This window comes from Bos grunniens, chromosome 3 (genome assembly GCF_055505025.1).
Source record: "Bos grunniens cultivar Pamir isolate PY7600 chromosome 3, Bosgru_T2T1.0, whole genome shotgun sequence".
Lineage (NCBI taxonomy): Eukaryota > Metazoa > Chordata > Mammalia > Artiodactyla > Bovidae > Bos > Bos grunniens.
The window spans coordinates 85,125,525-85,150,211 of record NC_141167.1 but is presented as its reverse complement, the minus strand read 5'-3'; the positions used below and the strand labels follow the sequence as shown (position 1 = coordinate 85,150,211).

At 40.1% G+C, this 24,687-nt stretch overlaps 2 long non-coding RNA genes across 2 annotated transcripts; both read left to right on the top strand.

The window, feature by feature from the left end:
* The first annotated feature begins 1,209 nt into the window (after positions 1 to 1,209).
* Positions 1,210 to 2,281, top strand: LOC147375944 (uncharacterized). Its single transcript, XR_015160590.1, has 3 exons — positions 1,210 to 1,396; positions 1,491 to 1,636; positions 1,902 to 2,281. It is a non-coding gene; the product is annotated as an uncharacterized LOC147375944 (long non-coding RNA).
* A 2,465-nt stretch (positions 2,282 to 4,746) lies between these two features.
* On the top strand, positions 4,747 to 22,909 carry LOC147375943 (uncharacterized). The gene is made up of 2 exons (XR_015160589.1): positions 4,747 to 5,148; positions 20,145 to 22,909. It is a non-coding gene; the product is annotated as an uncharacterized LOC147375943 (long non-coding RNA).
* The last annotated feature ends 1,778 nt before the right edge of the window (positions 22,910 to 24,687 follow it).

Below are 24,687 nucleotides of genomic sequence, written 5' to 3'. Positions count from 1 at the left end.
ACGAGGGTCATCTCTTTGTTCTAAGTCTGACTAGTCTTATCACATTTCTCTGTCAGTGTGCACATCTGGAGTGTGTCCTGCTCAGTAGTAAATGAGTATGTCCTATAACATTTGTGAATATTTTACAACTTGAAATAGCCTCTGACAGAGTAATTTTCAAATTGCCCCATTAAGATCCACATCATGGACAGCAGGTCAAGCTTCTGTAGCTCGTTGTCCCCATTACCTGTCTTCTTTTCTATCCCCGTAATAGAATTTAAGCTAAGGACATTTCCTAGTCTCACTTAAACAGTATGTAAAACTTTCAGGAAATAGCTTTAAAGGGAAGGAACCTCTGTCCTATTTTCCCCTTTTCTCCTTCCTTTTGGAATGAAGATGTGAAGGTAGGAGCTAGAGTAACCACCATGAACCCTGATGTGGAAGACAGTGTTGAGGGCTGCAGAGAAGGCAGATAAATGGTCTTGGCTCTCTGATATAATAGACCACTGTATGAACTCTGGAATGCTGTGCTCATTAATTATATGAGATTATTTTGGGTCTTGTTTCAGTGGCCAAACAGTACCTTTTATGACATCAGCACAGAAACTGCATATTTCGTAGCCAAGCAGAAGAATCACCACTTACCTGAACTACATCAAATCATATATCAATTATAATAGTGAAATTATTTTTTAAATAAATGCAATTTGTTTAAAAAATTTTAGATTGTTTCTACTGTTTGGATCTTCTCACTTGCATGTCAATCTAATTCGTTTTCTTTCTTTTCAAATATTTAATTTTTTTTCCTGCCCTGAGTTTCTCACTTTTTAAAAAGTTTAGTTTCTCACTTTTTAAAACTATTTAGTTTCACATGATAAAGAATTAAGGGGAAACTAATGTTATATCTTTCCATAGTGAACATATTCTAGACTCTCTGACCAGTGGTTTTTCAAAAACTGTTAAAAAGCATGTTTTCCTATAAAACATAATTACTAAATGCTTCCTACCATAGTCTGACTCATCAACTTGCTAGTGTGCTCTTCCCTAGCTAAGGAATCTTCTGGTTAGTACTGTAGCTACGTAATAGGTTATGGAATACAGTCTAAACAGCACATCTTTAAATACAGTGTCCATTCTCATGGATATGAACAGATTTCTATAATGCCAACTATTCATACTCAAATAGTCATTTGAGCAGGCTTAGCCAATGTGGGTTAAAGTGAACAATTCTGGGGGGCTGCAAGTGCAGTGAAACCATCTTGAGTTTTAAAGTCAGATATACCCAGCTGTAAATCCTGGCATTGACACTTACTACCCTATTTCCTCTGGGTTATTTCCTTGACTTCTCTGAGACCATGTCTGTAAATGGGGGTAACAGCTATTTCACAGTCGGGTTGACAACAGTGCTTCATTCCTGGTAGGTGCTAAATATTTGTTAACCCCTTCCCTCTGCTCGAGTGTTCTGACATAATGACCATGTGAGCATGAACATTTTGACCCCTGTTTCTTAGGACTTATTCCTTGTATTTACCTTTTGCTGGTCTTGATCAGCTGCTGCTTCTGCAGTTGGAGAACTCAGCTCCTGTTGAAGCTGGCTAAAGCTGAATTAGAATGAAATGCATGGGGTAATGGAAAAAGAGCAACTCTGCCCTTTCAGGTGAGCTACAGATGTGCCCCCCCTGAAACAGAGCAGGACCCTATGGTCCTTACCCACCTTCCCCCCCATGTCCTCTGCCTGCCTTTTGTCTGTGGAAAACTTAGTCAAAGTATAAGTTTAATCAGAGAAGTGAGAAATGTGGAAACAAAGGAAAACAGTCAAATGAGACTGAATAATAATGGAGTCATTAAGTACAGTCAAGAACCTTTAGTTCTCAAGGGATATAGTTAATATTCTGAGCCATATCCTGTGTGCTGTCTTACAGATACTAATACACCAGGTGGAGAAGTTAACTACATGATGATCAGACAATAACCACGACATGAGCTGCCACAATTCTGAGACTTGGCCTCAAAGAAATGGAAACAAATGGACCCTGGAACTGAAAATTAACTGTACCTAAAACAATCAAGGTGATTCTGGCCAGACCACTGATGACCAATTTGAAGATTACTGCTAGAGATGACTATGCTGTTTCTGCATGTAGCCACCCCCCTACTTCTGTCTGTAAAAGCTCGTGCAACCCCTGCTTGTCAGAGTGGGGAGGGAATCGGCCTTTGGACAGATATCCACCACCCTCCCCGTGCCCCGCAACCTCACCCAGTTGCTGGCATCTAAAATAAAGCAAACTTTCCTTTCCACCAACCTGGCCTGTTTATTGACTTTTGAATGATGAGCAGCTGGACCCCAGAAACACCTTTAGGTAACATAACCTCCCTACCCACCTCCCCCTGTGCCACCCCCACACACCTTATTATCTCTTGGTGGATTTAAGACAAACTTCCTAGGCTCTTTGGGCTTCTGTGATGAGGATGTCTTTGAGTAGATTAGCCACATCTCACCTAGTGAATTGAAGATGAGATGTTGTGTAAGTGGAAATCCAGAGATCTGTATTATCACTTACATTCTGCCACTGACTACGGTATGACCCAGAGCTAGGTATGTGGGACAAAGAATATATACTGAGTGTTTATAATGTACCTTCTCATGTGCTTGATACTTAGGGTCATTACTTAATTTCATCCTTAAAAGAGGTCTGTGAACTGGGCATTCTTACACCCTTTTCAGGCTTCTCTGCACTTAGTAACCTGCTTAAAAATTATTGAGTCACAAATTGAACTCAACACTCTCTGGCCTCAAAGCCTTGCTTATTTTGCTATATAATGCTGCCTTTGACCTAACTGAGCCTTTCTTTTCTCAGCAAAATGCTGTGGGATGGATACCCTCTAAGGTTCCTTATATTTTCAAATCCTATAATTCCATCCTCTTTACTCTAAATGCAGAAACAAAACTTACTAAGCTTTTTAAAGACTTAATAAGTCTCCCTCCGGTAAGTGTTTGCACTATGTATGACTCAGTACAGTTGGCACATTTAAATATGGAAGAGGTAGAACACATAAATGCATATAATTGGGGGTAAGGAGTAAAGAATTAGATACTTATCACTTTTCGTAGGCATCATTTTTCAGGAGACTGCTATTTAAAATCTAAATACTCTTATCATTTTGGTTTTTTAAAAATTCTGATTATACAACAGAACACAAATAAAATAATTCAGAATCCATGCTGTACTGAAAGAAGAAAGGGATTCAACAAGCACAATTGAGCCCAATAGGAGATGCAGTTACAGACATGCTATGGCTGAAGGAGCCAGGAGTACAAAAGATTATGTTGAAAAGCCCCCACATTATTAGCTTAACTCTATCTTAGTCTTCCTGGGTTAGCTAGGCAATCAACACAGCAATATCTAACACACAGCTTCCTTCATTTGTCACACACATTTTAAGTTTGAAGATAAAGGTCTCATACTGACTTAAAAAAAAAAGAGTTCCTTCCTTTTTTTCATATAATGTTTTGTTTCTCTTCTCTATTGAATAGCAAGGCCATTTCTAGAGACGTTTTGCAGGGCTGTGCTGAAACTCGACAACTCTTTGAGTGGCAAATTCAGTTTTATATTTAATGGATACATCTGCCTTAGTCGTAATCCATAAGCTTCCTTCTGGGTCACAAGAAATGTTGCATTTGGTTGGGACTTATTATTTCTATTCATTAGTCTTTCTGTATCTATTTGAATAATAGGAGGCTACTCTTTTCTTTCCTTTTATTATAGTCAAGTCTGTGCTTTTGTGGAACACGTTAGAATTTGCATTTTGCTTTTCATAATATAGTAATATCACAAGCTGCTGGGGATTAAAAGTATTTAAAAGAGAGGCAGAGCACATTTTCTCAATGATTCAATAAGCTGTAGAGGAAGATTCCAGGGTTTCCTGGTGGCTCAGCGGTAAAGAATCTGCCTGCAATGCAGGAGACCCAGGTTCGATCCCTGGGTTGGGAAGATCCCCAGGAGAAGGAAATGGCAATCCACTCCAGTATCCTTGCCTGGGAAATCCCACAGACAGAAGAAACTGGTGGGCTACAATCCATGGGGTGGCAAAAGAGTCGGACGTGAGTTAGCAACTAAACAATAGGAACAAGAGGCAGATACATGATGAAAAGGGCATTAAGTGAAGTGGCAGAGGTGTAGAGGTTTCAATTTCTGAAGCAGATGCCCCATGAAAATGTAAACTGGCCCATTTCACTGCAGTGGCTTTAATAGTACTGTTTATGTTATACTGTAGCTGACTCACTTTGAGGACCGTTTGTTTGCCGATGTAAAATTCATTGTCTTGATTCTGCATTCCAGGATTGACTGCCACCTGAATGTCCACGGTACAAGGCACGATTTTCACACACAAGAGGTTTCCACCAGTGTCTTGTGCATTGTGAACTTCAGGCAAGGAGATATGACTTAACTCTCCAGTGGAAGTGTAAATGTGGGGGCCCTAATACCTCTTCCAAATTTTGCAATTAACCAGTCCCACAAATATGTCTGGGTGTGTTCTCTGTTTGAGGGCATAAATACTGCAGAATGAATTCAAGCTACCTGATTTACTGACAGCCTACTTCAATTCTCCCTAGCCGTACCAACCCCCACGTTTTGACCTAATTAAACACATTTAACACTTGGTGCTTAAAAAGGAAGTTTCATTTAAAAAGTGTGTGAACAGAAAGGAAAAGATAGAAGAGGCATCAACCGTTCTTCCCCTAATCTGCCATCCCAGCCTCCATTATGAAGGGCTCTCTCAGTCTAGCCATTGAGATGTCTCCAGGTGGCTGTGGAGAGCAAAACAAGTGATGTTAATGATCTCCTTGTGCTCTAACATTGGTTCTGGGCTCCAAAATGCATTTGCTTTGTTTATTTTTTATGGCAGTCAAAAGAGGAACACTTGATCTCGAAGCATGGTCTGAACCAGATAAAAGTACCCTACAGTGGCCCCAACCCTAACTAGGGCTGAGTTCTCAACTGCAAAGAGCTGCTGTTTTAAGTTAACCCTGTAACAAGGATATTGCAAAGTAGTGAGTTTCTGGGGCTCTGTTTCCTTCTCAGTGGATGAGTGAGGATGGTAGACTTTTACACAAGGGTGGATCCTAACCAGGAGGGACCTGCTGCCATTAACATCTCATTTGTTCAGGTAAGGGCTTTGAATTTCATCCTTCTTCACATCCCCTGTCAAAACCACCACTGAAACCAGCAAAGGGGAACATGCACAATAGTCTGAGGAGGAAAACCCCTAACATACAGGCCGCTGTCTCTTTGCCCTTTCTCTTCAAAACCATGGTCAAATAGTTGCGAACTGAACTTTAAAGGCTATCCTGTTATAAGTGTGACTGATGCTCAGGCCTATGACTTGTTTAATGGGTCACATTATTACTTGGTTGTCATGGTGCTTTAAAGTGTACAAAGCATTTTTTAAACTTAACAATCACAACAAAAGGTAACATTCAGTGGACCAAGGGCGGTTCCAGATTTTTGGTAAGAGTCTTATTTAATTCTTGGGCTTCCCTTGTGGCTCAGCTGGTAAAGAACCCGCCTGCAATGTAGGAGACCTGTGTTCAATCCCTGAGTTGGGAAGATCCCTTGGAGAAGGGAAAGGCTACCCACTCCAGTATTCTGGCCTAGAGAATTCCATGGACAGTCCATGGGGTCTCAAAGAGCGGGACACGACTGAGCGACTTTCACTTTCACTTTCATTTAATCCTTATGGCAGTCCATGCAGGGAGAAGCTGTCAGGGTTAGACAACTTGAGTTTAACCTTGGCACCGTAACCGTCTAGCTGTGTGGCCTTGTTGCTTCTCTGTGTCAAAGTTACTTTTAATCTTCACAGCTACTGTGTGTGGTAACTATAATTTGTCTACCTTACAAATGTAGAAACGGTGTCAAAGGTGATAGTATAATAGCCTGGATTTGAATTTGCTTGTCTGAAATAATCTCATGCATTATTTTGTCCGCTCTCTATCTCTACTACAATCACAGCTGGCTCAAACAACTATTTCACCAAACCACTGCAATAACTGTTGAATACTTACCAGTCTTTTGTATTCTCATTTGCCCAAACTCCTTGTCTCCCACCAACTCATTGTCTATATGGCAGCCAGAGTGATCTTCTTATAAACACATCCAGTCATGTTCTGCTTAACACTTTTGGAGGGTTTCAGTTTTTTGGGGGGCATGAAAAAAAAAATCTGAATATGACCTGTAAACAAAGATATGATCTACAGGGACGTCCCTAGTGGTCCAGTGGCTAAGACTCTATGTTCCCAATGTGAGGGGCCTGGGTTCAGGCCCTGCTTGGGGAACTAGATCCCACATGCTACATCTAAGACCCAGGGCAGCCAAAGGAAAAAAGATAAGATCTACACCATCACACCTGTCCAGACTGATCTCACAACACTTTGCCTCTTGTCCTCCTTACTGAGTTAAGAAAGGTAAAAAGTGTGGGCATCTTGCCATCTGAGTCACTTTCCAAGGATAAGGCCCAATATAGAAATAGATTATATTAGATATATTATAATATATATTATAATTCTATATTAAATAGAAAATATTAGATATATTCAGCTTTCCTTGGGCACTCATCACATACTGCTTGATTCAGACTATTTCCAACTAAAATGCGGATATATGCCCCCATTGTTACAAATAGTTGCTTGGGACAAATGATACATTTCCCCAAAGAGTCAGGGTTATAAAAATTAGTTAAATTCTAAGATATAAATGCCTTTTATGCCCACAAGGTAGGAAAGCTAATCTGCTGAAAGCACTATAGCTTCCCATTTGACAAAATAACAATATTTAACATAACAACATTAGCTATTATTTATTTAGCACTTACAAACTACCAGGTGATAATTTATGCATTTGACATTTATTAGCTCCCCCCAAATTTATAAGGTAGTTCCTGTTATAATCCCCATCCTACATTTAAAGGAAATAAGGCACACAGCAGATTACAGCTAGGAAAATAGTCAAGCCGAGGTAAACTACAACCATACTTTTTATTTTAAAAACAGTATTTGCATATGTCTTATTCAAACTTCTAATGGCAGGATAGCACCTTAAGTTTTAATCACCAAGCTTAGTTTTTGAGGATGTTTTTGCTCCCTATTTCTAACTCTGAAAAGTAAAAAATTGGTCATTTTCTAATTAAGAATTCAAGGCTCGTTTCTCAGCTGTTTAAAATTCTCCTATAACTGACAATAAAACAGTCCCTGCTTTTAGCTGATCTTTCAAACCTGTGGTAAGAGACCCACCATCTTGATTCGCTCACTCGACAGTTTCTGTTAGTGTCTGACTAGGTTATTAAACAGCTCACATGCACTCCAGGATCCATGCAGAGACAGTTTCCTTAATAACCCCACTTAGGAGATACTCTCCAGGGACACACAGAAACAACAATTCTAAAATGTCTTGCAATTGTCTAGTCCCTTCCGCTGCCAAACTGGGCTTGTTCCCTAGAATGTGGGGGCTAAGTCTTTGTTTAGTTTTTTTTTTTTGAATTTTTATTTATTTTTTAAAGGCTTAAGTAGATTCTGAATGTTTAAAAAGATCAGATCTCAAGTTATTAATATTTGAGCAACGACAAAAAATTAACCTAAAACTCCAGACAGCATCACTAATTAATTTTCATTTATTGTCTTTGCTGTTTCATACTTTAGGGAACATGTGGCTAGGGTTTGTTTGATTTGGGAGAATTATTAAATAGTGTTTTTTTTTTCCTACAATGACTGTCAGTAATAGGTCAGCAAATGAAGGGATTTAAGTACATGTTTTATTGAAGGCTTAAAAAACATGTTAGATTCAAAGGAATGCCCTAATATAAAACGTAAGGTTTTGCAAAAATACAATTGTTTCTTAGCTGTCGGTGCAATGGTAAGAATCTGCCTGCCAATGCAGGAGACGCAGGAGATGTGAATCCGATCCCTGGGTTGGGAAGATCCCCTGGGAATGGCAACCCACTCCGGTATTCTTCCTTAGGAAATCCCATGGACAGATGGGCATGGCAGAGTATGGTCCATGGGGTCGCCAAAGAGTTGGACAGGACTTAACAAGCATGCAAGCACAAGGTAGATAGTCAAATATTGCTCATGTATTTGATACTCTCAATATAGATTGTAATGAAAGAACATGTTGTCTCTTTTTTTCATTCTGTCCTCTGCCCCACTTTCTCAACAGTATGGTTCCATTCCATCCTAGTATACTTTCCTTCAAATAAATATTGTAAATATATCATAATACCAAAAAAGGTGTTATGTAATTTTTAAAAGAGTTGATACATATAAACAAACACAGTATATGCAGAAAAAGGAATATTTAAGCATTTTCTTCAGATTTTCATAATGGGATTAATGGATTAAGACCCTTCAAAATATCAAAATGCTAAACAAGCAGTATGGCCTTTACCAGCCATAATGAACATGGGCTCCTATTTGGTGCTGTGCCAACAGATAAGCCTTTACCTGTGTGGAGATGGACATTAGCAGTTGAGAGTTTCAGGGTGCTTACTACAAAGGCTATGTACAGCTAGCACAGAAGTATTTTAATTACTCAACTAATTGAATTCTAAATTACCAAAATCTATAGTTGTGAATACTGACTTATGAAAGGCTTGACCTCAGAGTGGGCTAATAACATGAAGCCTAGGAAAACCACCACTTTGTATTTTGTTTGTATTTAAGATCCTATCTTTGCATTGCTATTAAAGAGCCTACTACTGTAAAAACATCTCCTACTGAGTCAGTTCAGTATCTCAGTCATGTCCAACTCTTTGCAACCCCATGAACTGCAGCAGGCCAGGCCTCCCTGTCCATCATCAACTCCTGGAATTTACCCAAACTCATGTCCATTAAGTCGGTGATGCCATCCAAGCATCTCTTCCTATGTTGTCCCCTTTTCCTCCCGCCCTCAATCTTTCCCAGCATCAGGGTCTTTTCAAATGAGTCATCTCTTTGCATCAGGTGGCCAAAATATTGGAGTTTCAGCATCAACATCAGTCCTTCCAATGAACACCCAGGACTGATCTCCTTTAGGATGGACTGGTTGGATCTCTTTGCAGTCCAAGGGACTCTCAAGAGTCTTCTCCAACACCACAGTTCAAAAGCATCAATTCTTTGGCACTCAGCTTTCTTCACAGTCCAACTCTCACAACCATACATGACCCCTGGAAAAACCATAGCCTTGACTAGATGGACCTTTGTTGACAAAGTAATATCTATGCTTTTTAATATGCTGTTGAGGTTGATCATAACTTTCCTTCCTAGGAGTAAGCATCTTTTAATTTCATGATTGCAATCACCATCTGCAGTGATTTTGGAGCCCCTCAAAATAAAGTAACTCACTCTTTCCACTGTTTCCCCATCTATTTGCCATGAAGTGATGGGACCAGATGCCATGATCTGTTTTCTGAATGTTGATCTTTAAGCCAACTTTTTCACTCTCCTCTTTCACTTTCATCAAGAGGCTCTTTAGTTCTTCTTCAATTTCTGCCATAAGGGTGGTGTCATCTGCATATCTGAGGTTATTGATATTTCTCCTGGCAATCTTGATTCCAGCTTGTGCTTCATCCAGCCCAGTGTTTCTCATGATGTACTCTGCATATAAGTTAAATAAGCAGGGTGACAATATACAGCCTTGAGTACTCCTTTTCCTATTTGGAACCAGTCTGTTGTTCCATGTTAAGTTCTAACTGTTGCTTCCTGACCTGCATATAGGTTTCTCAAGAAGCAGGTCAGGTGGTCTGGTATTCCCATCTCTTTCAGAATTTTCCACAGTTTATTGTGATCCACACAGTCAAAGGCTTTGGCATAGTCAATAAAGCAGAAATAGATGTTTTCCTGGAACTCTCTTGCTTTTTCCATGATCCAGCAGATGTTGGCAATTTGATCTCTGGTTCCTCTGCCTTTTCTAAAACCATCTTGAACATCTGGAAGTTCACAGTTGACGTATTGCTGAAGCCTGGCTTGGAGAATTTTGAGCATTATTTTACTAGCGTGTGAGATGAGTGCAATTGTGTGGTAGTTTGAGCATTCTTTGGCATTGCCTTTCTTTGGGATTGGAATGAAAACTGACCTTTTCCAGTCCTGTAGCCACTGCTGAGTTTTCCAATTTTGCTGGCATATTAAGTGCAGCACTTTCACAGCATCATCTTTCAGGATTTTAAATAGCTCAACTGGAATTCCATCACCTCCACTAGCTTTGTTCATAGTGATGCTTTCTAAGGCCCACTTGACTTCACATTCCAGGATATCTGGCTCTAGGTGAGTGATCACACCATCGTGGTTATCTGGGTCATGAAGATCTTTTTTGTACAGTTCTTCTGTGTATTCTTGCCACCTCTTCTTAATATCTTCTGCTTCTGTTAGGTCCATACCATTTCTGTCCTTGATTGAGCCCATCTTTGCCTGAAATGTTCCCTTGGTATCTCTAATTTTCTTGAAGAGATCTCTAGTCTTTCTCATTCTGTTGTTTTTCTCTATTTCTTTGCATTGATCGCTGAGGAAAGCTTTCTTATCTCTCCTTGCTATTCTTTGGAACTCTGTATTCAAATGAGTATATCTTTCCTTTTCTCCTTTGCTTTTCACTTCTCTTCTTTTCACAGCTATTTGTATGGCCTCCTCAGATAGCCATTTTGTTTTTTTGCATTTCTTTTCCATGGGGATGGTCTTGATCCCTGTCTCCTGTACAACATCATGAACCTCCATCCATAGTTCATCAAGCACTCTGTCTATCAGATCTAGTCCCTTAAATCTATTTCTCACTTCCACTGTATAATCATAAGGGATTTGATTTAGTTCCTACCTGAATGGTCTAGTGGTTTTCCCCACTTTCTTCAATTTAAGTCTGAATTTGGCAATAACGAGTACATGAGCTGAGCCACAGTCAGATCCCAGTCTTGTTTTTGCTGACTGTATAGAGCTTCTCCATCTTTGGCTGCAAAGAATATAATCAATCTGATTTCGGTGTTGACCATCTGGTGATGTCCATGTGTAGAGTCTTCTCTTGTGTTGTTGGAAGAGGGTATTTGCTATGACCAGTGCGTTCTCTTGGGAAAACTCTATTAGCCTTTGCCCTGCTTCATTCTGTACCCCAAGGCCAAATTTGCCTGTTACTCCAGGTGTTTCTTGACTTCCTACTTTTGCATTCCAGTCCCCTATAATGAAAAGGACATTTTTTGGGGGTGTTAGTTCTAAAAGATCTTGTAGGTCTTCATAGAACTGTTCAACTTCAGCTTCTTCAGCATTACTGGTTGGGGCATATACTTGGATTACTGTGATATTGAATGGTTTACCTTGGAAATGAACAGAGATCATTCTGTCGCTTTTGAGATTGCATCCAAGTACTGCATTTCAGATTCTTTTGTTGACCATGATGGCTACTCCATTTCTTCTAAGGGATTCCTGCCCACAGTAGTAGATATAATGGTCATCTGAGTTAAATTCACCCATTCCAGTCCATTTTAGTTTGCTGATTCCTAGAATGTCAACATTCACTCTTGCCATCTCCTGTTTGACCACTTCCAATTTGCCTTGATTCATGGACCTGACATTCCAGGTTCCTATGCAATATTGCTCTTTACAGAATCAGACGTTGCTTCTATCACCAGTCACACCCATAACTGGGCATTGTTTTTGCTTTGGCTCCATCCCTTCATTCTTTCTGGAGGTATTTCTCCACTGACCTCCTGTAGCCATTGGGCACCTACCAGCCTGGGGAGTTCATCTTTCAGTGTCCTATCTTTTTGCATTTTCACACTATTCATGGGGTTCTCAAGGCAAGAATCCTGAAGTGTTTTGCCATTCCCTTCTCCAGTGGACCACATTCTGTCAGACCAACATCTCTAGCCCGGGCTTATAAAGGAGAGCCTCTATTGAACTTCTCATAATGCTATCGGCTCTCTCACAGGTGTATTCCTTCTGGAGTATCTCAGAATGTTGGTGGTGGGTAGATTTTCAGATTTTGTAATACATGCATTCCTGTATGCTCACTTCTTTGAGCCTTGTTTCCTTCCTCTACCAACCACCATGCCAACTCTCATCTTCCTACTTCACTTTACTATGAGCCAACCATTGCATTCTCCAAGCATGTTAGCATTTTTCCAGAGGGTCCTTACCCAGATGTTAAATCCTGTATCCCAGGAGAATGATCCAACATCAAGACAATCTTCCTTATTTAACCTTATATTCTGTTTCTCTTGATCCAGCACTCCTAACATCTGCTTCCAAATACACTCTCCTAGTCCCTCTGGCACATGTTGAACTAGATCGTGTATCTCCTTTGACAGTCCTTTTTATCCTTTATCATTTAGACCCAGAACTTCCCTAGCCAGGTTATATTTGATTATGTGTGATTTTCACTTAATTGTGCTGGAGGCCAAGGTATATCCGGAGGGAACATGTGTTGTTCTGAAATGCCTGGGCTTCTATATCACCATCAAGCAGTGTGAATGTACTATCCTCCAGCATAGGAAAGTGGCAATTTCTGCAGATCCCAAGAGTTCACTGGAAACTGGGGGTTTAAATTTGTCAAATGCATCTGACATCTCAGCATTCTTTTCTAGTTAAGGTCCTCACTTTGACATTACACACCTGCTTAGGCTGAGAATCCAGCCTCCTTTGGAGTTCTGCTACTTTTAAAAATTAAATGTGGAGCTTGTCCTCAGCGTTTTCAGTCATCTAGGTCCAAGAGACAAGAGTTTCTTTACATTCTGTCAAAGATGATTTCCGGCTTTCATAGCTATCCCTTAATTGCTCAGCCTTTTTCCAAAATATCATTGCCCCTATAAATAACCAAATAATTCTGTTATTCCTGTAATTATAATAATATCTCTCACACACTTGGTATACTGCACCATTAGTGCATTTACTTCTTCCTTTACACAACTCCGTTTTCCACCTGTGAGAATTTTAGCAATTTCACTGTTACTTTTTCCAGGACCTCCATCCACCATCAGTAATAGGGTGTTCATGGTCAGGAAACTGGCAGGTGGTCAAACTCCAATATCCCATGTCAGTGTCTGCAATCTTTGAATACTTCTGGTATCAACTATTTCAGTCCAGGTTCCTAAGGAGGCAAAATATGAAGTGAGGAGGCAAAACACCCATGGCAAAAGGAAAGCAATGTGAAGGGACACAGGGAGAAATTAGCCTGCAATGTAGTACAGTCTCACGAAAGGCTTCAGCTGATGCATGGGGAGTACTGACTGAGACCGAGATAGTCCTTCAGAGTTGTTCCAAGTTTGGGCAAAAGAGTAAAAGTTTGTCAAGGCAATTCTCATTAACATAAGTCAGTGTCTCTCAGACTTTAGCAACTATCAGAATCAGAGCCCAGGAGAGCTTAATGAAACAGATTCTTGGGCCCTACTGCCAAAGTTTCTGATTAAGTCTAGAATGTGGCCTGCAAACTTACATATCTAACAAGTTCCCAAGTGATGCTGATACTGCTGGTTTAAAATAAAATTTTCAATCCCAAAAGGGGATTTGGGAAACATGTCAAAGCACCTTCTAACAGCAAGGACACAGGCATCGGGAGTATAATCCTACAGACTCTACCACTTATTAGATTTGTGACTTTGGGATTTATCCCACTTCTTCAGGCTTTGTTTCTGGACTGGGTGTAGTAACACCTAATTCAAGGGGTGTTGTTCCATTTTGCCCTACCTCAGTGAGGGCACCACCATCCAACCAAGATGCTGAAGTAAGAATATTGAGAGCCACACAGAGTCGGATATGACTAAGTGACTAACACATACACATACACCTTGAATTTTATCTCTTCTTCTCATCTAATCAGTGTACTAAGACTTGGGAAAAAAAGAAAAGACTTGGAAAATCTGCCAGTTCAATGTCCTTTGAGCCAGTCCCTTCTTTTTAAGGTCATTGTACAATGCTTTAGTTGAGGTCACAACACCTTTCATCTCTGAACTGGTCCGTATGAAACTAGTCTTCCCTTCCATTTCATCCTATAAAGGCATCCAGAGTAATTTTCCTAAAATAACTTAGGACTTGTGTAGAGTAGATTTTGGTGGCTCCTCCTTGTTTTCAGGAGAGGATATACTCATCAAAGTTTTCTTCTGCCCTTTAGAAGAACTCTGCTTACCTTTCCATTGTCACATATTGCCACTTATATCTTCATGGTCTATATCCTGGACCACTTAATTATTTGTAGCTTCTGCAAACTTTTGTTTTTCACTGTCAGGCTCTGTATAAACTAGTCCCACTATGGAATGTTCTCTTATCTCCCAATTTGCCTTTTCCCAATTTTAAAACATTCTTCACATCTCACTTCCTCTGGAAACCTTTTCTGATTCATTGAGGATGGCTAGAAGTTCTTACTATGTGCTTTCCTGACTCCCTATGTTTTTCCTGATTTTACTACAGTTAACAGCCTCTCTATTTTTCTGTTCTTTTCTTCAACAAGGTGGATATGGTGTTTGAAAATAGTCATACTAAAACAATAGGTACATATTAAAACTCCTCACTTTCAAATTTTGGAGGATTAAATCAATAAGCCATGTGTTTGCCATATAAGCATTATTCAATAAATGCTAGTTAGTATTTTAGTTAGAGTTGGAGGGAACAAAAGTTCATGTGAGTGAGGGGAAAGAAAATGGGACATGAAACTGGCAGTTTCTAAGTAGAAAGTTCATAACTGAGACAGTACCATGGTTATTTTCTCTACCAAAAATGCAGATGATTTAGCAAATTAATCTCTGCAAACAAAAATTTTTGATCTAATACTATTAGTAAAGATATTAGTAGCATAAAAATATTTCAATTTTATAATCTACCATGGAAATGAAAACCATAAATAATTCTATAGGAACATAATAATCTGGCTATAATTATTATTAATTTACTTTTCAGTTATTATTTAGTTATACTTAATGATTGATTCAACCTTTAAGGATTGACATAACATTTTATAACCATTATATGTTTAATAAACTTAGAAATTCTATGATATATAGATAAGCCTATTATTGCTTTTGCAAATGAAGAAAAAGTTATGTAGGAATATCTCAAAGAAGTGAAAGAGGTGGAAGTCAGACTCTAAATTTTTAACCATTGGAATCATATAGGCCATCTACACCTACTTTCCATGGGAAAAAAAAAGAAATCTTTATCAGAATCCATGGGAAATAAACAAATAGCATCATTTTTGGTAAGATATCAATAAAGGAAATCAGAAGCCAATATTGTAGAATAAGGTAGATAAATTTCTACAGAGCTTCTTATGCTGATTAGTTTCTCTGTTAAGGATACTTGCTGTTTATTATTATATCCTCTTAGTCAATTATATCCCAGTTAAGGATCTATAACAGTGCTGAGGGGTGGAAAGGCTGCTTCCACTGGCAAAGAAATCTCAAAAGATTTTAGGAGACTGGGTCATCAGAGTCTGCCCATATGTCCCATTTTAATTTTCAGGATTTCATTCCTTCTCAGTCAATGTCATAACTTTAGAAAAGAGACTCTTCATGGTTGGGAATTCAGTTTGTATTACAGTTCAACCACCTACAGGATTAGACTTTGGGTATGGTTTTCAGATATCCCGATCCCACCTTTATAGGAAATAAGGGTTCTCCTCACAGTAGTCATACAAGCTTTCACGTCCTTTCTGAGGGCTGAGATGACAATTTAAAGCACCGCGAGTGTATCATCTTCTTGTTTCAAGTTCCCCAGCACCGTTACAAGCAATTACCCAACCCCATTATACTCGGTATTTTTATTGTAATATTTTAAGGCTGAAAATACTAGTTCACAAAGACCGTTCCTTTCTAAATACACTTGATTACAAATATTTAAACATTATGAAATGTTAATTAAACTTTTAATTTTGTATTGCAGTATAGCCAATTGATTAAAAATGTTGTGATAGTTTCAGTTGGACAGCAAGGGGACTCAGACATACAGACATTATAAATTGAGTCACTGTGTTGCCTACATGCCTATGCATGCCATAGATCACCAGGGCCCACTTTATCACAGGCTACAGGATCATTAATGTCTTTAAATTTAATCATATCAGAGGACCAATTCCATAAAATCCAGAAAATTCCAGAACCAACATAAGGAACTCATCTTTAAGATTTGGTTTCTATGGAACCCTCCCAGTTCCAGTGTCAAATTATGTATCAGTAAGGATATTATCAAAGAAACAGAATCACTAGGAAATAAAAATAGGCAATAGACAGAATAGACAGACAGAGAGACATAGATAGGTAGAGAATTTGTTACAGGGAATTGATCTCATGCAATTGTCGGAGCTGGAGCTAGTTAAACAATCTCTGGGAAGCTTATTCTTCACATTTGGTGGAAGAACCTTAAGTCCACAGGCCAGGTAGAATCAGGACAGAAAAATGAATATAACATGAGGAAGAACAAACTGGAACCTATAAACATGAGCAGAATTCATGAGAAGATTCATGACTGGTTCTTGTTGCCTCTGATTTGTAGTGAGGGTGTCCTGCAGAAACCCGAACACTTAACTCTGAAGCCTGACACATACACCTTGCTCCAGGAGTCAGAGGAGCAGAAGAAAGGTCCCAAGATAGAGCACTTTCAGGCACAGCTGCTTCCTCATGTCCCATGGTGGATCAGCACATTGATGATTCCTGTGATCTATGAAATGGCTGCTGTCTCACCTACATCTGTCCTCCAAATCTCACAGAAATGTCTTTCTCGAGCCTGTTGTAATTGAGAATGTATAGGAAGAGAATCTTGAGAAATATAGTTAAAGCTAACCAACTTGACACATCATAAAACCCCCATGCATCCTGAGGAGAACTGTTCCATCAGAAAATTTCAGAAAAGACTTTTGATAGGAAGGAAAGGATATAAAGCAGTGCTGAGAGGTGGAAGGGATGCTTTCACTAGCAAGGAAAATGCTGGGTGGGTTAGTCTTCCTTTTCTTGAGGCATCTATGATAGCTTCTTCAAATAGAGTTGCCTTTCAAGGCACCGCTGATTGTCCTTGGGACCTACCCTTGCTGCCCTTCCAGATCTGTTGTTGTTTAGTTGTGTCCGACTTTTTGTGACCCCACAGACTGCAGCATGTCAGGCTTCCCTGTCCTTCACCATCTCCCGGAGTTTGCTGAAACTTATGTCCATTGAGTTGATGATGCCGTCCAACTATCTCATCTTATGTCGCCCCCTTTTACTCCTGTCCTCAATCTTTCCCAGCATCAGGGTCTTTTCCAATGAATTGGCTCTTTGCATCAGGAGGCTGAAGTATTGCAGCTTCAACATCAGTTCTTCCAGTGAATACTCAGGATTGATTTCCTTTAGGATTGACTGGTTTGATCTCCTTGCTGTCCAAGGGTAATTAGAATACTGAAGTGTTTTGTTTTTTTTTTAATCAAGAATCTGCTTAGAGTGTTCAGAAGACATCCTTTTCATGTAATTATAAGAAATAAATTAGTAATGGGCTCTCTGGCATCCTTGAAGAGCTTTATGGTAGCCCTTCTCCATACAGTTAGGGCTACTGACTCCCATAAAAGTGGGTTTCTTAAATACAACGGGGATAACAGTATTTCTGGAACCAAGTTACAACACTGATTTCCAAAAATGAAAGGTAGCATGGTTACTACAATGGACACTGGAGCCAATGCAGTCACCAGAATAGACTGATTCACGGAGACTTTAGCATTGGCCAAGATACTTAATCTTTACAAGTGGAATAGTCCTAGATCTAATGGACAGAAATCTGCCTTGAATTACAAGGAAAAAAAAAAAAAAAACAGTAATAAATCCTCCATCAATTCCCAGGCAGTTTACACAATGAGAGCCTTTTGAATGAAGGGGAGGCACAGTCCCTTGGAGAAAAGACTGATACACTGCCAAAGTTGTATACACTTTTCTTCAGAATTCCGCCAAAGGGATCTGTGGCCATTTTTCAATGTGACTACAATGGGGAAACAGTGGAAACAGTGTCAGACTTTATTTTTCTGGGCTCCAAAATCACTGCAGATGGTGACTGCAGCCATGAAATTAAAAGACCCTTACTCCTTGGAAGGAAAGTTATGACCAACCGAGATAGCGTATTCAAAAGCAGAGACATTACATTGCCAACAAAGGTTAGTCTAGTCAAGGCTATGGTTTTTCCTGTGGTCATGTATGGATGTGAGAGTTGGACTGTGAAGAAGGCTGAGCACCGAAGAATTGATGCTTTTGAACTGTGGTGTTGGAGAAGACTCTTGAGAGTCCCTTGGACTGCAAGGAGATCCAACCAGTCCATTCTGAAGGAGATCAGCCCTGGGATTTCTTTGGAAGGAATGATGCTGAAGCTGAAACTCCAGTACTTTGGCCACCTCATGCGAAGAGTTGACTCATTGGAAAAGACTCTGATGCTGGGAGGGATTGAGGGCAGGAGGAGAAGGGGATGACAGAGGATGAGATGGCTGGATGGCATCACTGACTCGATGGACGTGAGTCTGAGTGAACTCCGGGAGTTGGTGATGGACAGGGAGGCCTGGCGTGTTGCGATTCATGGGGTCACAAAGAGTTGGACACGACTGAGCAACTGATCTGATCTGATAAATTATGAAGTGAAAAAAAATCAGACTTTTTGGATATTAATGGAAACTGGCTCAGAACTAATACTGATTCCGATAGATTTAAATGACCACTGTGGTCCACCAAATGGTATTGGATATTATGGAGGTCATGTAGTCAATAAAGTTTGGCTCAGGACCTTTTCACAGTAGGACTTAGGAGGTCTACAAACCAACTCTGTGATTATTATTTTTGTTCTAGAATGCACAATTAGAATGTATATACTTAGTGACTGATGGGAAGAATCCCCACAGTGTTTCCCTGACTCATGGAGTTAGAGCTATTATGATAGGAAAGGCCCAATGGAAGCCATTACAATGCCTCTACTTATGAAAATGGTAAAACAAAGGTAATGCTGCATTTCTGGGGACATTTTGAAGACATGTTGCCACAAGTGAAGACTAGAAAGACATAGGGATAGTGACTTTCATTCAACTTGCCTTTTCAGCCTGTGTAGAACAGATGGATTTTGGAGAATGATAGTGGATTACTATAAACTTAATCAGGTAGTGACTCCAATTATAGCTGCTGTGGCAGATTTTTTTTCTCTTCTTTTTCTGGAGCAAGCCAGTACCTCCTGGCACCTCGTATCCAGCTATTGATTTGGTAAATATTCTTTTTTCACCCCTCTATTCCCTGGTAGTAAAGACCAATAAAGAAGCAGTTTCCTTGCAATGGACAAGGCCAGCAATATACCTTCACTGTTCTATCTGAGTGATACACCGGTATTTCAGTCTATGTCATAATTTAATCTACGGGAATTTGACCACCTTTCCCTTTCACAGGATATTGGTTTGGTCTATTACATCAAAGATATTATATTCTTGTAAGGAGAAAGTAGCATCCATCTAGACAAGTTGGTAAGACACTTGCATGTTGGAGGGTGGGGAATGAAATAAAAATCAGAGGACTGTCATCTTGATGAAATTTCTAAAGGTGCAATGGCTTGGGGCATGTCAAACAATCCCTTGCAAAGCGAAAGAAATCTGCTGCGTCTAGCCTCTAAAAATGTGCCATATCACCCAGTGATTTTGCCATATCACTTTGGATTTTGAAAGTGAAAGAAAGTGAAGTCGCTCAGTCGTGTCTGACTCTTTGTGACCAAGTGGACTGTAGTCTACCAGGCTCCTCTGTCCATGGGATTCTCCAGGTAAGAATACTGGAGTGGGTTGCCATTTCCTTCTCCAGGGGGTCTTCCCAACCCAGGGATCGAACCCAGGTCCCCTACATTGAAGGCAGACACTTTAGCCTCTGAGCCAGCAGGGAAGATTTTGAAGCACTATATATATCATTTAGGCATAATACTCTGACTCCTTTATTGAGTGATCCAAAAAGCTACCCGTTTTGAGTGAAGCACAAAACAAGCAAAAGCTCTGCAACAGGTCCAGGCTACCATGGAAGCTGCCCTGCCACTTAGGACATATGGTCCAACAGATCCAGTGGTACTTGATGTGTATAGGAATGCTATTTAAAGCTATTGGCAGAACTTTATCACACTATATATTCTTAGAACTTCAGAACAAAGCCATGCTCTTCTCTGGTGATGTCGTCTCTTTTAAGAAACATGTTTTTGATTACTATAGGTCTTTAGTAGAGATTGGCCATTTGACCATGGACCATCAACTTACCATGTGACATGAACTGTCCATCATGAACTGCATGCAGTTCGTGAACTGGCTGGTTCACCAAACCTTGAATCTGGGTGTGTGCAGACTATATTCCGTCATCAAATGAAGATAATACATGCAAGATCTTGTCCAAGAAAGTCTTGAAGGCACAAGAAAGTTGCATGAACCCAGATCCCTGCTGTCCCTACTATTCCTAATGATACGCATGCCCATTCTCTCTACTCCTGCATTACCTTCTCTCTCTCTACACGAGTGATGGCCTCATAGGAAGTTTCACCTGACCACTTGACTGAGGAAGAAAAATCTTGAGCTTGTTTTATAGATGGTTCTGGGGAAGATCCTCTGGAGAAGGGAATGGCTACACTCCAGTATTCTTGCCTAGAAAATTCCAAGAGAAGAGGTGCCCACTGGGCTAGAGTCCATGTGGTCCCAAAGAGTTGGACTTGATTGAGTGACCAACACTTTCACTTTCACACTTCCACATGATATGCAGGTACAATCCAAAAGAAAACAGCACTACAGCCCCAGGGAGGGCCCTAAAAAACTGTAGAGGAAGAAAATCCACTAAAAAAATCCATTGTTCATTTTTTTCTGGAAGAAGGGATGATACAGTGTATAAATCTATGCAATTTATGAACTTCAGCCAATGGTTTGACTAGATGGTCGAGACTTCAAAGGTACATGATTGGAAAACTGGTTGTTAGAAAGTCTAAGGAAAAGGTATATAGGAGACCATTCCAAACAGGCAGAGTCTGATGATTTGTGTCCCATGTAAATGCTTGTCAAAGAGTGACTCTAGCAGAGAGTAATTTTTGTAATCAGGTATGAGACCCCTACTTCTATACAGGAACCCATACTTCTCTAACCACTCCCATCATTGCTTCGTGGGCTCATGAATTAATAGCTGTGACAACAGAAATGGAGGTGACACATGTGCTCAGCATTGTGGACTTCCTCTCGAAAAGGCTGATCTGACTAAACTTACTGCTGTGTGCCCAATTTTAGCAAAGAACTGCAGCAGAGACCAATGTGAGCCCTTGAAAATGATACTATTCCAAAGGTGGAACCATCCAGCTACAGAGAGTTATTTACATTGGGATACTGCCATCATGAAAAGGGCAGCACTTATCTCTTTTAAAACAGGTCCTTCCTCTGGGTATGGATTTGCCTTCCCTAAGGCTCCTGCCAAAACTCAGCTATGGACTTCAGGATGTCTTACCCACTTTAATGGCATCCCATACAGCATCACTTTTGACCAAGGAATTTATTTCATAAAAAGGGAAGTACAGCAGTGGGTTCACGTTCATGGAATTCCTTTCTATCATGAAGCATGTGGCTTGACTGATGTAATAGCTATTTGTAAACTTGTGCTAAAGGGGTGGCAACACCTTGAGAGACTAGTGAGATGTCTCCTTGGATGTGGTATATGCTCTAAACCCACATCCAACCATACTGTTGTCCTGTTACTAAGATTCCTGGGTCCGTGAATGAAATGGTAGAAATGGAAGAGATTCCGTTCACTATTACCCTTTTTACTCTACTAGTAAAACATTTCTTTGTTCCCCAGCATCTCATCTTGACTCTAGGCTCTTCTGGGCACACAGAAATGATTCCATTCACCTGGTAGCTGAGACTGATGCCTGGACTCTTTGCTTTCCTTACGCCTCTGACTCAGCAGGGAAAGATGAGGATTATGCTATTGGCTAGCGTGTTTGATCCTGACTTTAAGAAGAACTAGACCACTACCATACAGTGTTAAAGCACCAGATGCAAAAGTCAACTGCCTTGTAGAGACTCCTTAACCAGCTTAAGCTTTCATATTTGTAAGGTCAAATCTTAAAACTATATATCTGTTTATCCATCTACCTCTATCATAGTTTTCTGATAGTCTGCTTTTTTTTTTTAATTGGGTCTTTAATACAAAGTGTCCATGTAAATGACTACAAAGAAGTTAAAGTGTTACTTTCTAATAAGAATCAAATCCTTAAGCCACTCAAGAAGATGAGAAGTGCTTTTAGAAAAGGACTTTTTGACTAATTATCACTAAGGTTGGAAAAGATGTTTTCCCTGTAGGAGCTAGTATGTGTTTTTCAATGAAACAGTGTACATTTACCCAAACAGTCCTGCTACTTTACTAAATAGCATGTAGCTTGAGTGGGTCTAATTAGTTCAGTAGCACCAAGTCTTAGGAAAATAATTTCTGTGTCTCAGACAAATGTCTGTGATAAGACCTCTAGAACAATCTGCTTTATATTGAGGATTGCTTGGGTGAGGTAAACTATGGAAGGAACCAGAAAAGATGATCATTCAATAGAAGGGAAAAACACAAAATTGAAATTTTTGGAGAATGTCTCTCTCTGATCAAATGTTTGGTAGTATCCTTTGGCCTTGGAGAAGTTGTTTAAGAGACTGTTTTCCCAGGAACTGTTTAAGACGAAATTTTTAGATCTGTACGCAGTAATAAGGATATGACCTACTTTGCGATATCATGTAATTACTCTGATGAGATAGATAATACTTCTGAAAAATCTTGATAATAAAATGAATATTCATGTACATTTTGCCATGTCAGTAAATACTGAGACATACAGAGCTAGCCTAGCAATGGCAGTGTGACAGTCTTATGCACAGAGGATGAAATATACTTTTAACATGCCTTGTAGCCCTCGTTTCAGAACTTTATCTGTGATTATGATAAATAAATGAGGCCACCTAATGTATCTCAGCTTCACAGTCACTTCACAAATATTCTAATTTTATCTCAGAATTCATGAAAACAACTTATTTTTGTTACTTAACACTTTCATGTTCAAATTTCAGATACCTTATTTTATGCATTTCTAGGGCTTTCTGTTCTCAAACCAGAAGGTGTATTCCTCATTTCACCTCTTTTCACTAACAGATTCTTTTAATCATTTCAATCAGTAATAGCCTAAGTATGATTAAGATAATCTCATGAATTACCAGTTGTATGTTGGATGCCAGAAAACATGTAGCTTGAGAAATATTTATACTTAGAATTGCAAAATAAAACATTCAGCCCCCTTCTCCTTACTTTCTTCTTGCCTCAACAAACGTCAAAAAACAAGTTTCTGAAATAGTCATTCAAATATTTATCATCAAAGGATATCAGAATGGCCTCCCTCCTGAAGGAGTTTCAAACTCCAGAAGGATATTTCCATCAAGGCTAATAGCATTATTTTGCCACTCTCCTTACCATAATTTTTAAAATATAATATCCCCCAGGATATTTTTCCTTCCCACTTCAATTTTGAGGAACAAATATATTTTTTTATTTGGTTGGTTGGTTTTTACTCCAAGTTATTTTCACAGTGGTGAGCTGCTTTGGTTGTTGAGGCAGCTCTGAAAGAAGCATGAAACACCCTATTTGCTGAAAAAGAAAACAAGAGTGTGTGTAGACTTCCTAACAATGCCTGAGCGACTTGATATGGAGGAAATTTAGATGTAAACTGCAGTGGCTGGAGTCCCTGGGGCAGCCATAATTTATTCCTCTACCTTTTATCTTCCATTGACCATATTCTCGGCCTAGCCTATTTTAGGAATAAAGCATTCACTTGTGAGGCCACAGAAATTATGTCCCTTGTAAATGTCACCAGCAAAGTCCACGGAGGTTCCGAGGAAAAAGATGGAACCTAGATGATAAGGTCTAAGCTCTTGTTTCGCAGGTGGTCTAGTTTCACTTGCCTTAAGGGGGCCGTGTGCAGAGGTCTTGCACCTCATACCTCAGATTAACCACCCAGCACAGAACCCTGTGCCCTTCACCTCAGCCTGATGAGCTGTGCCGAGACTGTGTGGAGAGGAGCTGCGTGTAATGCCTCAGTTCAAGATCGTGGTGGCGCACCGTGTGCAGAAAGGCTGTGCCTGGCACTTCAGCTTGGGCGAGTCGTGTGCAGAAGCGCTGCGCACAACATCTCAAGTGAAGGTGGTGGCGGCTGCTATGTACAGCACTTGGGAGTGGCAGAACTGCACCCGACCCATGTGAGCTACTGCCAGAACCGTGTGAACTCCACTCCCTTTCCGGCTGATAAAACAGCCCCGCCCAAGGCCTTTCAGAAGAGCCTGTATCTGTTACTATGCGACTGGCACTGTCTGTTCTTTGATTAACAGGTGAACTTTCTTTTGCTTTTGAACTGAACTGGATTCCAGTCCCTTGATGAGAGTAACACAGGCCAGAAGGACCCTCCAGTGCGTGCGTACTAAGTCACTTCAGTCATGTCTGACTCTCTGCGACCCCATGGACTATAGCCAACCAGGCTCCTCTGTCCATGAGATTCTCCCGGCAAGAATACTGGAGTGGGTTGCCTTGCTCTTCTCCAGGGATCTTCCCGACCCAGGGATCAAACCTGTGTCTCTTACATCTACTAGACTGGCAGGCAGGTTCTTTACCACTAGTGCCACCAGGGAAGCCCCCCCTCCAAATCCTTAAACATGCATGCCTTGTTGGGGACCAACTCCAGAGGGTTGGTAACATAATCAC